Raw genomic sequence first — 16,134 nt, 5'->3', positions numbered from 1 at the left:
GGTTTAGAGTCATTGTGTTCTTTGTAGGATTCATGCTTGTGGTGGTGTTTCTGGTACCTTGTGTCCCTTGCAACATTTCCCTCAGAGAGTCCCCTTCAGGATTTCTTGTAGGGCTGGTTTAGTGGTGATGAATTCTTTCTATTTTTGTTTATTTGGGAAGACTTTTGTCTCTCTTTCTATTCTGAATAACCGGCTTGCTGGATAGAGGATTCTTGGCTGCATATTTTTTCTGTTCATCACATTGAAGATTTCCTGCCATTCCTTTCTGGCCTGCCAAGTTTCAGTAGATAGGTCTGTAACCACTCTGATAGGTTTCCCTTTGTATGTTAGGGCCCTTTATCCTTAGCTGTTTTCAGAATTCTCTCTTTGTCCTTATATTTTGCCAGTTTCACTATGATATGTCGTGCGGAAGATCGATTCAAGTTATGTCTGAGGGGAGTTCTCTGTGCCTCTTGGATTTCAATGTCTGTTTCCTTCCCCAGATTGGGGAAGTTCTCAGCTATAATTTGTTCAAGGACTCCTTTAGCGCCTTTCCCTCTTTATTCCTCTTCTGGAATTCCTATGATATGGATATTTTTCCGTTTGATTGTATCACTCATCTCTAGAACTCTCCTTCCGTGTTCCTGGAGCAGTTTATCTGTCTTTTTCTCGGCTTCCTCTTTTTCTATAATTGTGTCTTCTAATTCACCTATTCTCCTCTCTGCCTCTTCAATCCATGCATTGGACGCCTCCATTTTATTATGTATCACATTTATAGCATTTTTTAATTCATCACAACTATTTTTAAGCTCCATAGTCTTTGTAGCAATAGCTTCTCTGATGTCTTCCACGCCTTTTTCAAGCCCAGTGATTAATTTTATCACTATTGTTCTAAATTCTTGCTCAGTTATGTTGCTTATGTCTGTTTTCAGCAGTTCTTTAGCTGTCCTTTCTTCCTGGAATTTCTTTAGAGGACAGTTCTTCCGTTTGGTCATTTTGGGTAGCTTTCTCTCTCTTGTTAGTTTTATATGCTGCTGGATTCGATTTGCAAGGATCTTGTTGAGAATTTTTGCATCCGTATTCTCTTGTTAGTTTTAAAAGCTTGTTATGCACCCTGCATCTGCGAGTACTGCTGTATTAAAGAAGGCTCATTGACAGTCCAGGGCCTGTCCATTCAGGAAGTGCTCTTTGAATGGTGTCTCTTGGTCTCTCTTGTTGAGACTTTGGTTATTTCCCTACTCATAGTGGTATTTTGGACTCTCCACCATGTGTACTTTGGGCTTGCTTCTTGAGGTAGCCCTATAAGGCTGTTTTCTCAGCGGAGTCTGTTTCCTTTTCCTCCCAAACTCCTGCGGTTCTGTAAGGGTTCCTATGGCTTCAGGCCTTCTCTGCTTGAGAGGTGGGGACGAGTGAAATGTACAGAGCTCCCTACTTCTCCACCATCTTGCCCCTTCCTCTGAAAGATGGCATCTAATTCTAATATTTCAAAAATAATGTGTGGAGGGTCACCTGGGTGGTTCAGTCAGTTGAGTGTCAGACTTCGGCTCACGTCACAATCTCAGGGTTTGTGAGTTTGAACCTAGTGTTGGGCTTTGTGCTGACAGCTCAGATCCTGGAGCCTGCTTTGGATTCTGTGTCTCCCCCCCTCCCATTCTCTGCGTCTCCCATGCTCATGCTCTGTCTCTCTCTGTCACTCAATAAATAAAGAAAAAAGAAAAAAAAATAATGTGTGTATCTTATGTTTCTTTATTCTAAATAGAACAAGACTAGACAGGCACAACATTTTCAAATAATACCATGTTATGAGCTGAATGTGTCCTGAAAAGTTTAATATTGAAGCCTTAACTCCTGTGACTTAGATTGTGACTGTATTTGGAGACAGTGCCTTCAAAGAGATAATTAAGTTAAAGTGAGGTCATAATGGTGGGCCATAATCCAATATAACTAGTGTCCTTATAAGAAGAGAAGATCATGGGACCCCTGGGTGGCTCAGTCGATTAAGTGTCCGACCTCGGCTCAGATCATGATCTCCTGGTTTGTGAGTTCAACCTGGTAGCAGGCTCTCTACTGTCAGTGTAGGACCCCCTTAGGTCTTCCCTCCACACCCCCCTCTCTCTTAAAAATAAGTAAACATTAAAAAAGAAGAGAAGATTGTGACACAGAAAACACAGGCATAAGGACAACCATATGAGGAAATCATGAGAAGGCAGCCAAATGCAGCCCAATAAGAGAGGTCTCAGGAGAAACTAACCCTGTGGCACCTTATCATGGACTTGCAGCCTCTGGAACAGTGAGTAAATAAATTTCTATTATTTAAGTCACTCAGTCTGTGGTATTTTATTATGGCAGCCTGAACAAACTAATACACACCCCCAGAGGAGAGTTGAGAGGTTCCAACAGGCCTAGATATCCTGCCCAGAAATGGTAAAAGTCAGAAGGGAAAAGAAAAGGATTGAGAGGGAGCGCTTGTGAGGAAGCAGAGGAGTAGGAGGGCTGAATAGCTCTTGTGTTTAAGGAATTGCATCGCCTGCTCATTTCATTTAGCATTGTGTTCAACATTGGGAAAGAAAGGCATAATCCTCATGGAGAAGTCTATTAACAATAATTTCTGTGTCAAAACAGTAAAAGAAGGAATTGTGAGGAAAAATCCAATTCTCAATTGCATTTTCAAAATGTAGTATATGTAAAAATACACAAGGGAAATTATGCAAGTAAATGTCTAATATTTGCATGGTTAGCAAAAGTTTGCTCCAAAAAACTGGGGACACAATGAGGTACACTTATTATATAAATTAATAAGGATCCATCTGTGGAGACTTGCTTCTCATTTCTGCATTCTGTTCTACCACATGTTCATTTTTTTGCATCCGTCTGATGTTATTCAGACCCATTAGGCTGCCATTGCATTCTGTGTATTTTCACCATCACTGCTGACTCACAATAGATCTGAGTTTCACAACGCAAAGGTTTCTGTCATACAACCAAGTTTCCTATAAATTCTCACTCCTTGTTTCAATATTAGTGACGTGGCAGCAGTGCCTTCTCTAGTGTGGAAAAAGTCCACATCAGCCACATTCTGATGGAAGGTAAGAGAAGTAAATCGGGCTAATCCTTTCTTACAGCAGAAATAGCATATGAGCAAGAGGAATATAAATTCTACGTGAAGTGAAAGGAGAAAATATTTGCTTGTTTGCACTCCTTTTTTTTTTTTCCTGCACTGTTTGTTGTTGGGTTGTTTTTTGTTTTTTTGTTTTTTTGTTTTTTTTTTGCAGATGAAGCAATTAAATATTTATTAAGCTTTTATTGTGTTCTGGACTCTCCTAAATACTGCAGAAATAACTATGAAGTGTAAAAGGACTCTTGCTTCCAAGAAATGATTGTCTATCTGGAAAGACACTAGAATGTATGAAGCAATTGTTTAGACAGATCTTCCCCAACTAGGACTGCAGAGGCGAGATTAAGCCTCAAGCACCAACAGCCAGTTCATTCATTCAACAAGGAATACATGACAGAGGCACACCCAGGTTCATGTTTATACTAGCTTCATGTTTACCTAGCACTGAGAGACACCTGTTAAGTAAATTATATCCTCAGCAAGCACAGAGGTATCAATCATTGCTCCATTGATTATCTTGGCTTTGTTAACAATATTTGTATCAGCATTTCCAATGGCTTTATTCATTGAGTAATATTAAAGATGGAGGGCAAGGGGCACCTGGGTGACTCTGCTGGTTAAGTGTCCAACTTTGGCTCAGGTCATGAGCTCATGTGGTTCGAGCCCCACTTCGGGCTTTGTGTTGACAGCTCAGAGCTTGAAGCCTGCGTGGGATTCTCTGTCTCCCTCTCTCTCTGCACCTCCCCTGCTCACATTCTGTCTCTCTCTCCTTTGAAAATAAATAAACATTAAAAAAAATTTTAAAGATGGAGGGCAAGGATGGTAAATTTGGGGCAGCATTCACAAGAATGAACCCAAAACCCTGACTAGAGGCAGTAAGTAAATACCTTTTCAGCCTGGTTGCCAGTTGCCACAGGTGGAACTAATAATATGTTTAAAACCCAGACATTGAGGGGACAACCATGTGGTTTAGGTATAAGGTAAAGATAAGATAGTAAGAGATCACATTTGATAGAAAAAAATGCTATTTTCATATGACACTTCACCTGAACCATTAGGAAGGAGACAATTTTCTAATCAAATTTTCCTTGTAATTAAAAAAAAATAAAAAGGTAAGATAACAAGCAAAGAAGTCTCTCCAAGAGACTCTTGCTGAGAATCAGTGGATTTTGTGAGATCTCAAAACTTTTTTTTGAGTAGCAGGAGTTTCCCAAGACTTAGCCAGCTTTTGGATACAGGACTTTAGCCACCTGTAAAGTCCCTCTTATGGGTCTCTGAGAGCATTAGGGCTTGGCATCCATGTGCACAAACAGGCCTCTCCGGTTCTTCCCTTTCAGCTGCCCTCACCACTACTAGCTGCCTTACCAACAAGGACATCATTGATGGTCCCTCCATGAAATCTGTACTGTCTCCTGACATTCCTAGGGGAAACTCTGAAGGTTCTAAATCCAGGGCTGTCACTGCATCAAAAACCTTGTTTGGGTGCTCGCTTTGGTAGCACATATACTAAAACTGGAATGATACAGAGAAGAGTAGCATAGCTCCTGCACGAGGATGACATGCAAATTCATGAAGCGTTCCTTAAAAAAAAAAATCATGTTTGTATGTTCCTCAAAGTGCAGGCAGAGAGTTCTTTTTCTCTCACTAGGGTACACTTTTTTGATTGGGAATAAACACAGTGCTGCCAGTGTACCTGGGTCTCCCAGAGTCCCTCCTGCAACCCCTCTCCTCGCCTGCCTCAGAAAGGAGTCCACTGCAGAGGGCTAAAGAAACATAATAATATTATTAGCTGGCACTTACAAAGGACATAATGTGTCCTTCATGTGCCACTTGAAGTCTTTTACACAGCTTAACTCAAAACACACCTAGAGAAACGTACTACTAACACCCCCATTTTGCAAGTGGAGTTTAGGAGATTAAGCACTTTATTCAAGATTATCACCAGCCACTACGTGCTAGACCTGGGACCTGACCCCACACCTTCTGTCTATAGAATCTGTGCTCTGGAATGCTACTGCTTGACAAACATTAAGCTGTCTTTGGCATTCCTATCTTTCCCTCACCACAGATACCACTCTTCCCCAAGCCAAATCCCCAATGAGAATAAATCCCTTAGGCGCTGGCTCAAGCTAAGACAGACCTATGCCACACTATTACCTTCCAAAGTTTATTTTTCCCATCACAATTTAAAAACAGTTCTCTCAAACCCTGTATGTCCTGCATTTGGCCATTAATACTCATTAATAGGCTGAGCTGGATTTATATCTTTCCTAGCTGTTCTTTTGGCATTGGTAAGTTACCATAGAAGGACAAAAAATCTGGAATAGAAGCCACTACCTAGAAATCACAAACTCTACCAAGGCTCTAAAACAGGAAATAATAGGAGGCAGTGGAGACTGGAGAGGCAATAAATAAGGCACAAATAAAAAGAAAGTCAGAGAAATGAAAAAAAACATATGTCATCAACCTAGTTTCCACCTTTGGCCACTAAACCACGGTTATTAAGATGCTATAATCAAACCTTGTTTCTGTAATTATAACTCAAATCCGTTGGCATGGAAAGAAAACAAGTTTACCTAGTTCCTATCTTTGCCAGTCCCCAAAATGCATCTTTTCCTCCCTAAGCCCATCCCAATAAACACTTAATTGAGAGTTCACAATTTCACGTGTGATAATTGTGAGTGCTGCTCTCAAGTGGTTCTCAGGTGCAGCTAATATAAATGATAAAATCTCAAGGGCTTGCCAACTAGAGGTGTAACCTATAAACAAACTGGTTTTAATAGCGATTCATTCTGACAGACACTGTGTGATGACTTCTCTGAAAGCATTCCACAGAATAAAAGAGCTTGTGTTTGCACAAAATACCATGGTAACTGACAATTACATCCCAATAGAAACTTTTCCTTTTCCTTTAAGCAATCTAATCAAGATTTGGGAGAATCAGAACTTCCCTGAGAGTCTGGTAAATTGGAGTGCTTGCTCCTGCGTTGTGTGTAGGGCCCAAGAAGCAAAAGCTGGGGAGTGACTCAGGGTGGTGACTGTAGGAGGAGATGAGAGAGGTCTATCCCTCAGTGTGGGGTGAAGAGAGAGAAGTAAAAGATGAGGATCTATGTAACCATCCACATCCTCTACAGCAATCAAGGCCATTGTATGGAATTGAGTTGATGGCCATGCAACAGCATTTCTGTTTTTTTCCTTTCTGAAAGGAGTAGGTCATCCTTTCATGAACTCTACTTCCTTCTGATGGCTTTTATTCCCTTCTCTGCAAATTCTTCTACCTCTAGCTGCTGTTCTACAGACCAAGGTTGACACTAAGTCCACTTCTCAAAACCATTATGTTAACAGTGTGACTCCTGGAGTAAAATCAGAAAACAAATTTTGTTTTCCTGCTTGACCATTCAAATTCACTCTTTGGGGGGGGGAAAGTCCTTCCCCTTGCATTTGGATTGAAAATCTTTTAATCACGCTCAAATTACAAAAGGTCTTCCAGCAATGTCAGGTCATTAAAAATGATTCTTTATTCAGTAATGAATATGTCCAGGCTGGTGCAATAAGTTAAAATTTCAATCTTCATTAAAAGGTTACAGTCTTGCATCTTGGCTAAGGCCTGCAATGGAAAAGTGGGACTTGTTGCTTGTTGCTTCTCTCTCCTTTCTGGACCCCCACTACCACAGCTGAAGTACTCACTTAATTAGGTGTCTTGGGTCCCCCAGAGCTGAATTCTCCAAAAATCCTTTTTAGTGCTCCAACATTTTTATTTTTCCTTGTGAGTAATGGATTAAGAGCAGCAAAACTGATTTTTGACTACCTAAATCATGATCCACTCAACCAATTCATTAAAATATCCATTTGGCAGGGGCCAAGATGCCAGAACAACACACAAGATTTTTGGGGGGGTCTCTCATCCCTGAAATACAGCCAGTTCAACACTAAACCATCTTCCACACCTAGAAAACTGATTTGAAGATTAACACAACAATCTGCACAACCTGAACCACAGAACTCGGCAGGTACACAGTGCGGAGAGGTGACCTGGGGGAGAGAGAGAAACCACAGAGGGCAAGGAGCTGTTTTTGCTTACAGAGGATGAAGATGGGGGGAGAGTATGGGAAAAGTACCACCTCTCCAAAAGCAGCTGGAGAGAATGTGGAGAAGTGGAAACAGCCACAGGGACTGAACAAAAAAGGGAGAAAGGAGATAGTTTAAATTCCATTAAGACTATAAACAAGGGGAGAGCAGAGTCTGAAACTCTGCAGCTCAATACCTGGTGGTGCTCTGGTGGGAAGGGCAAATCCCCAGGAGCAGAGAGGAGGGTCTGAGGGGTCAAAGGGCCACACGGGGAGTGGCAGTTCACTTGCTGGAAGAACATTTGATAGAAGTTGTGCAGCCACCCACAGGCAAAGGTCCCAGTGGACCCCAGAGAACAACAACATTAACTGGCGTTGGAACAAGGATGTTAATGGTGAAACCTGGTGTCAGATGTGTGTTGTGATTTTTCCATAAATCTGTAAACCACTGCTGTTACAAGATTGTGTGAACTTTTTCTGAGGTGGCCTAGCACCCAGCCGTAGTCTCTGGTCATTGGCAGCAGCATGGTCTTACGAACATTCCTGGGGGTGGGCCAGCACCCAGCCATTGCTGGGCGAGACCCTTCCCCAGAGGATCTGACCAGGACATAGCCACAGTCCCTCAGAAGTGAGGGTTTGGTAAACACAGCCCCATTTGAGATAAAATTCAGGAGGGAGGTGCTTCCTGGCAGCCTGATACCTTGATCATAGTGTTGAAGTGGGGAGTGGACGAAAGCTGGAGACAAAGGAGGGATGCTTGTTGTTAGTCATGGAAAGCACAGGGTTTCCATATGAGAAACTGGATAGCTAGGTGATGCCATTTTCACCCCTCCCATGCATACACACCTACTGTGCCACAGCAATCCACCTTAGTAGGCTAAGCAGTGCTATTTAGCGGTGAACAGAGCCATTACACTAACCCACCCAACTGGGCCAACAGCACTCTTGACAAACACAACCTTCTGCTTAGTTTATGGACAATAAAGTGCTTCATAGCTTGACTTCTACAGGAAACCAGATGTAATTTCAATCATACTTCATTGTGTTCACTGGTCCTTTTATTCAATTTTTTTCTTTTTCTTTTCTTATACTTAAATACAGAAAGAGAAAAATGTTGTTGTTATTTGCCATTTTTATTAAAATGATTTTACTTTAATTTTTCTACTATATTTTTTACTTTTTTGTAATTTTTAAAAATTTTATTTTACTTTCATCATTTTATTTTATTCTACTTTATTGTATTTTTTCAAATTTTCAAAAGTTTTCCTTTTTATTCTTTTTTTCTTTTCTTGTCTTTCCCTTCTTTCTCTAATCTATCAAGCTTCTTTCAACAGCCAACCCAAAACATACCTACGATCTAGCATCCTCTATTTGGTTTCTTTGTGTTATTTTCAATTTTTTTAAGTTTTCTTTCTTTTTTTTTTTTTACTTTATTAATTCCTTGTCTTCCTTCAAAATGAGGAAATGAAGGAATTCACCCCAAAAGAAAGAACAGGAAGAAATGACAGCTGGGGCTTAATCAACACAGATATAAGCAAGATGTCTGAACCAGAACTTAGAATCATAATAATATGATTGAAATAGATTAGAATCCCTTTCTGCAGAGATAAAAGAAGTAAAAGCTAGTCAGGATGAAATAAAAAATGCTATAACTGAGCTGCAATCTTGAATGGATGCCAGGCAGAAAGGATGGATGAGGCAGAACAGTGAATCAGAGATATAGAGGACAAACTTATGGAGGATAATGAATCAGAGAAAAGTGGGGGGAGACAGGCGCCTGTGTGGCTCAGTTAGTTGAGTGTCCGACTTCAGCTCAGGTCATGATCTCATGATTTGTAGGTTTGAGCTCTAGCAGGACTCTGTGTTGACAGCTTGGAACATGGAGCCTGCTTCAGATTATGTGTCTCCCTCTATCTCTGCCTCTCTCCACTCAGGCTCTGTCTCTCAACAAATAAACATTAAAAATTTTTTAATAAAAAGAAAAAAAGAGGCAAACTAAGGCCAAAGAGCACTAAATAAAAATTTGAGATATCTGTGACTCATTAAAAAGGAATAACATCAAAATCATAGGGGTCCCAGAAGATGAAGAGAGAGAAAAAGGGGTATTTATGTGAGGAAAATAGTAGAAAATTTTCCTAACCTGGGGAACAAAACAGACATCAAAATCCAGAAGAACAGAGGACACCCGTTAGATTCAACAAAAACCGACATTCAACAAGGCATATCATAGTCAAATTCACAAAATATTCCAGCAAGGAAACAATCATGAAAGCAGCAAGGGAAAAAGAGCCCTTAACCTACAGGAGAAGACAGATCAGGTTCACAGTAGACTTATCCACAGAAACTTGGCAGGCCAGAAGGGAGTGACAGGATATTCAATGTGCTGAATTGGAAAAACATGCAGCCAAGAATTCTTTATTCAGCAAGGCTGTCAAAATAGAAGGAGAGATAAAACATTTCCCTGACAAACAAAAATTAAAGTTCACAACCACTAAACCAGCCGTACAAGAAATTTTAAGGGGGACTCTCTGAGGGAAGAAAAGATGAAAACAAAACAAAACAAAAAGACTGAAAGCAACAAAGAATAGAAAGGACCAGAGAACCCTACCAGAAATTCCAACTCTACACGCAACATAATGGCAGTAAATTCATATCTCTCAGTACTCATTCTAAACATCAATGGTCTAAAAGCTCCTATCAAAAAAACAGGGTAACAGAATGGATAAGGAAACAAGATCCATTTATAAGCTGTTTACAAGAGACCATTTTAGACCTAAAGTCACCCTCAGATTGAAAATAAGGAGTTGGAGAACCATCCATCATGCTAACGATCACCAAAAAAAGACAGAGTAGCCATAGTTATATCAGACAATCTAGATTTTAAAATAAACACTGCAACAAGAGATGAAGAAGGGCATTATATCATAATTAATGGGTCTATCTACAAAGAAGATCTAACAATTGTAAACATTTATGCTCCAAACGTGAGAACACCCATATATATAAATCAATTAATCACAAATGTAAAGAAACTCATTGATAGTAATACCATAATAGTAGAGGATTTCAACACCCCAGTTATAGCAATGGACAGATCATCTAAACAAAAAATCAACAAAGAAACAATGGCTTTGAATGACACACTCGACCAGATAGACTTAACAGATATATTCAGAACATTTAATCCTAAAGCAGCTGAATACACATTCTTCTCGAGTGCACATGAAACATTCTCCAAAATAGATCACATACTGGGACATAAATCATCCCCCAACAAGTACAAAAAGATCAAGATCCTACCTTTCATATTTTCAGACCACAATGCTATGAAACTCGAAATCAACCACAAGAAAAAAATTGGAAAGGTAACAAATGCTTGGAGACTAAAGAACATCCTACTAAAGAATGAATGGGATAACCAAGAAATTAAAGAGGAAATTAAAAAGTACATGGAAGTCAATGAAAATGATAATACCACAGCCTCAAACCTCTGGGATGCAGCAAAGGCAGTCATTAGAGGGAAGTATATAGCAATCCAGGCCTTCCTAAAGAAGGAAGAAAGGTCTCAGATACACATCCTAACATTACACCTCAAAGAGATGGAAAAAGAACAGCAAATAAAACTCAAAACCAGCAGAAGACAGGAAATAATTAAGATTAGTACAGAAATAAATGCTATTGAAACAAAACAAAAAAAAAACCCTAACCCCCCCCCCAAAAAAAAAAACCAAGAACAGATCAACGAAACCAGGAGCTATTTACTTGAAAGAATTAACAAAATTGATAAACTCCCGACCAATTTTATCAAAAAGAAAAAGGAAAGGACCCAAAATAAATAAAATCAAGAATGAAAGAGGAGGGATTACAATCAACACTGCAGAGATACAAATAATAAGAGAATATTATGAGAAATTATATGCCAATAAATTGGGCAATCTGGAAGAAATGGACAAATTCCTAAAAACATATAAACTACCAAAACTGAAACAGAAAGAAATAGAAAATTTGAACAGACCAGTAAAGAAATAAAATTAGTAATTAAAACTATCTCCCAAAATACAAGAGTCCAGGGCCAGAAGACTTTACCAAGGATTCTACCAAACATTTAAAGAAGAGTTTACACCTATTTTCTTGAAGCTGTTCCAAAAAACAGAAACAGAAGGAAAACTTCCAAACTTTCTATAAAGCCAGCATTACCTTGATCCCAAAAATCAGGGACCACACTAAAAAGGAAAACTTTAGACCTATTTCTCTGATGAACATGGATCCATAAATCGTCAGCAAGATACTAGCCAACCGGATCCAACAATACATTAAAAGATTTATTCACCATGACCAAGTGGGATTTAACCTGGGATGCTGGTCTGGCTCAATATCAACAAAACAATCAATGCGATACATTGCATCAATAAAAGAAAGGACAAGAACCACATGATCCTCTCAATAGATGCAGAGAAAGCATTTGACAAAATACAATACCGTTCTTGATAAAAATCCTCAACAAAGTAGGGATAGAAGGATCATTCCTCAAGATCATAAAAGCCATATATGAAAGACCCATTGCTAATATTATCCTCAATAGGGAAAAACTGAGAGCTTTTCTCCTAAGGTCAGGAACACAACAGGGATGTCCACTCTCACCACTGGTATTCAACATAGTATTTTAAGTCTTAGCCTCAGCAACCAGACACCACGAAGGAATAAAAGGCATCCAAATAGGCCAGGAGGATGTCAAACTTTCCCTCTTCACAAATCACATGATATTCTATATGGAAAATCCAAAAGATTCCACCAAAAACTGCTAGAACTGATCCATGAATTCAGCAAAGTTGCAGGATATAAAATCAATGCACAGAAATCAGTTGCATTACTATACACCAATAATGAAGCAACAGAAAGAGAAATCAAGGAATCGATCCCATTTACAATTGCCCCAAAAACCATAAAATACCTAGGAATAAACATAACTAAAGAGGTGATAAATCTATACACTGAAAACTAGAGAAGGCTGATGAGTGAAATTGAAGAAGACACACAAGAAAATGGAAAAAATATTCCATGCTCCTGGATTGGAAGAACAAATATCGTTAAAGTATCAATACTACCCAAAGCAATCTACGTATTCAATGCAATACCTGTCAAAATAACACCAGCATTCTTCACAGAGCTAGAACAAACAATCCTAAAATTTGTATGAGACCAGAAAAGACCCTGAATAACCAAAGCAATATTAAAAAAGAAAACTGAAGCTGGAGGGATCACACTACCAACTTCAAGACATATTATAAAGCTGTAATCATCAAGACAGTATGGTACCGGCACAAAAAAAGACACTCAGATCAATGGAACAGACAGAGAACCCAGAAATGGACCCACAAACGTATGGCCAACTAATCCTTGACAAAGCAGGAAAGAATAGCCAATGGAATAAAGACAGTCTCTTCAGCAAATGGTGCTGGGGAACCTGGCCAAGGACATGCAGAAAAATGAACCATACACAAAAATCGACTGAATGAAAGACCTAAATATAAGACAAGAAGTCATCAAAATCCTAGAGGAGTAAGTAGGCAAAAACCTCTTTGACCTTGGCTGCAGCAACTTCTTAATCAACATGTCTCTGAAGGCAAGGGAAACAAAAGCAATAATGAACTATTGGGATTTCATTAAAATAAAAAGCTTCTGCACAGCGAAGGAAACAATCAGTAAAACTAAAGGCAACTGATGGAATGGGAGAAGATATTTGCAAATAACATATCTCAGATAAAGGGTTAGTATCCAAAATCTATAAAGAACTTAGCAAACTCAACACCCAAAAAACAAATAATCCAGTGAAGAAATGGGCAAAAGACATGAACAGATACCTCCAAATAAGACATTCAGATGCCCAACCGACACATGAAAAAATGCCCAACATCACTCATTATCAGGGAAATACAAATCAAAACCACAATGAGATACCACTCATACCTGTCAGAATGGCTACAGGCAACTCTGGTAACAACAGATGTTGGCAAGGATGAGAAGAAAGAGGATCTCTTTTGCACTGCTGGTGGGAATGTAAACTTGTGCAGCCACTCTGGAAAAGAGGAGGGAGGTTCCTCAGAAAATTAAAAATAGAACTACCCTATGACCCAGCAACTGCACTATTTGGTATTTATCCAAGGGATACAGGTGTGCTGTTTCAAAGGGCACAAGCACCCAATGTTTACAGCAATGCTGTCGACAATAGCCAAAGTATGGAAGGAGCCCAAATGTCCATCAATGGATGAATGGATAAAGAAGATGTGATGTCTTTTTACAATGGATTACTCAGCAATCAAAAAGAATGAAATCTTGCCATTTGCAATTACATGGATGGAACCGGAGGGTACTATGCTAAGCAAAATTAGTAAATCATAGAAAGACAAATAATCATACAACTTCACTCATATGAGGAATTTAAGATTCAAAACAGATGAACATAAGGGAAGGGAAGCAAAAAGAATATAAAAACAGGGAAGTGAGCAAAACATAAAAGACTTTTAAATACAGAGAACAAACAGAGGGTTGCTGGAGGGGGGACAGGGGAGGAGGGATGATCTAAATGGGTAAGGGGCATTAAGGAATCTACTTCTGAAATCATTGTTGCACCATATGCTAACTAACTTGGATATAAATTAAACAATAAAGAAATTTTTAAAAATAAATAAAAAACAAAATATCCACTTGCCTTTTTCTTTAATTATAATTTATGATATGTCTGCTATTTGCAGAGTACTGTGCAAAGGATATTACGTAAGACACCTCTCTGCCATTCAGAATTTTCCATTTAGTTCAGTTGAGAAAACATGTATACAAATAAGTAGACCACAAAGCCATATTATGACCCTATGGTCATGAGAACAGTAAATATGGCAGGAGATTAGCAAAGGAGACTATCCCTTTCAACATGGATTATCAGAGACTTCATGAGGAAGTGGAATGTGAATTTTAAACTTGAAGGCCATATAGTAATAGCACAATATGGTGTTTTATGCACATATTGGTATTAAACCCTACACAAACCATACAAATAGGTATTATTATTATCTGTAGTTACATATGAGAAAATCAAAGCCTAGTGATATCAAGTAATTTCATCCAAGTTCCCATAACTGGGAAGAGAAGATCAGGGACTCGTACGTACATTGTCTACTTCAGAACCTTGGAGAGCACTTTTCAAAATGGGAGGTGGAGTGGAGAATAACATAAATAAGAGAACAAAGTTGGGGGGCCTGGGTGGCTCAGTCAGTTAAGCGTCCAACTTCAGCTCAGGTCATGATCTCACGACTGGTGAGTTCAAGCCCTGCATCTGGGCTCTGTGCTGACAGCTCAGAGCCTGAAGCCCACTTCAGGTTCTATGTCTCCCTCTCTCTGTGTCCTCCCACCCCGCTCGCACTCTGTCTCTTTCTCAAAGATAAATAAATATTAAAAATTTTTTTTAAAAAATAAGAGAACAAAGTGAGGAAAGGTAAAGAGTGGTTCAAAGTATGAGCTAATGGGACATCTCATTTTGACAGGAGAGAATAAGCTCAGTAAGAGGTACTGGAAGAGGACAGAAGTGTTTGATGGAGCAGTGGACTCAATTATCTCCAAATGTAAGTAGGCTGTAGGAAGAACCTCTAAAAGAAGAGCATGTCTGGCAGCTACTTATCCCATTTGTGTCTTCCACCTCCCCTAGTGCTAACTACAATGACAAGTTTGTGTTGAACACAAATCTGTGTTTATTTCACCTCTTTCTTTATTATGGCCTTAGGATTTGATCTGACAACTCCTATATGAGGAGGGTTTCTATTTGGACAGCTCTGCCTTCAGCCATCTGGGCAGCTCATCCTTATGACATGACTCTCCTTTTCCACAACCCAGATAAATAAAAATGCCAATCAAAAGTCTTCAGTAGGGCAGGCTGCTTTGGTTTAATCTTGTAGTGTGTTGAGAGGGTGAGAGTGTAAGCAGGGAGATATGTGAGAGAGGAGAAATACTAGAGAATAACAGCGAGGGGACGGAGAGGAAAATCCATCACAACTAAGAAAAATTCACGTATCTGCTCAGAGAAAAACAATCAATTATGATTTTCAGTGAGATCTTAGGAAGTGTGATATAAACTGCCATTTAGCCACGAAAAATGTCTTTTTATTTTGTCTTAGGTGTATATTATCTATCATTATGTTTGGTGATTTATAGAGAGTGATATCCTTGTGAAATGAGGGGGTCTAGTGAGCTTTCTTCAAAACACAACAATTTATTCTGCTGCTCCTTCATCTCTCCTACATGACCATTTTCCCCTCTAGGCTGAATGTACTTTTAATCCTCAAACATAGTAATATTACTAAGATTTTACACTTACTAGACTACATAGCTATTATCTTTTTTATTTTTCCAAATTAAAAATAAATGAATGAGGGGTGCCTACACGGCTCAGTTGGTTGAGAGCCTGACTTTGGCTCAGGTCATGATCTCTGGATTTGTGAGTTCAATCCCCGTGTCAGACTCTGTGCTGATGACTCAGAGCCTGGAACACACTTCAGATTCTGTGTCTCCTTCTCTCTGCCCCTCCCCAACTTGCGGGTGCTCTCTCTCCCTCTCTCAAAAATAAATAAACAGTAAAAAAAAATTTTTAAAGAAATGAAATGGCAAGTGCAGCCATTAATAGCTGCAGAAGAATGAGTCAGAACTTCAAAACTCAGAATGTCTAGATTATTGCTGAGTCTGACCCTATCCTGTAACTCCTACATGGGTTGCTAGGTCTTTCCCTGTGAGGTACGGGAGGAAATTCCAAAAACATCAGGCATAGAATAATTTCTATTTCCCATGTGGTTTTCACTGTTTCTGTAGGTAAGTTCTCAAATTTGGAGTTCTTTTCAGGCAATTTTTTTAATATAGTAACTTCTGAAACCTTGCTTTTAGTCCCTAAAGAAAAGCAACAAATATACATGAAATGTCTTCCTAGGAGAC

At 39.2% G+C, this 16,134-nt stretch overlaps 1 long non-coding RNA gene and 1 other non-coding gene across 3 annotated transcripts in view; one reads left to right on the top strand and one right to left on the bottom strand.

The window, feature by feature from the left end:
- LOC120221691 overlaps positions 1-16,134 on the bottom strand; it is a 238,320-nt gene that overhangs the window by 190,394 nt on the left and 31,792 nt on the right. The window lies entirely within an intron of this gene.
- On the top strand, positions 4,577-4,683 carry LOC120221694. The gene has a single exon (XR_005525876.1). It is a non-coding gene; the product is annotated as a U6 spliceosomal RNA (small nuclear RNA).

Source organism: Hyaena hyaena, unplaced genomic scaffold (assembly GCF_003009895.1).
Source record: "Hyaena hyaena isolate Hyena2069 unplaced genomic scaffold, ASM300989v1 scaffold_804, whole genome shotgun sequence".
NCBI lineage: Eukaryota > Metazoa > Chordata > Mammalia > Carnivora > Hyaenidae > Hyaena > Hyaena hyaena.
The sequence above is the reverse complement of the archived record's forward strand: the minus strand, read 5'-3'. Positions and strand labels throughout refer to the sequence as shown.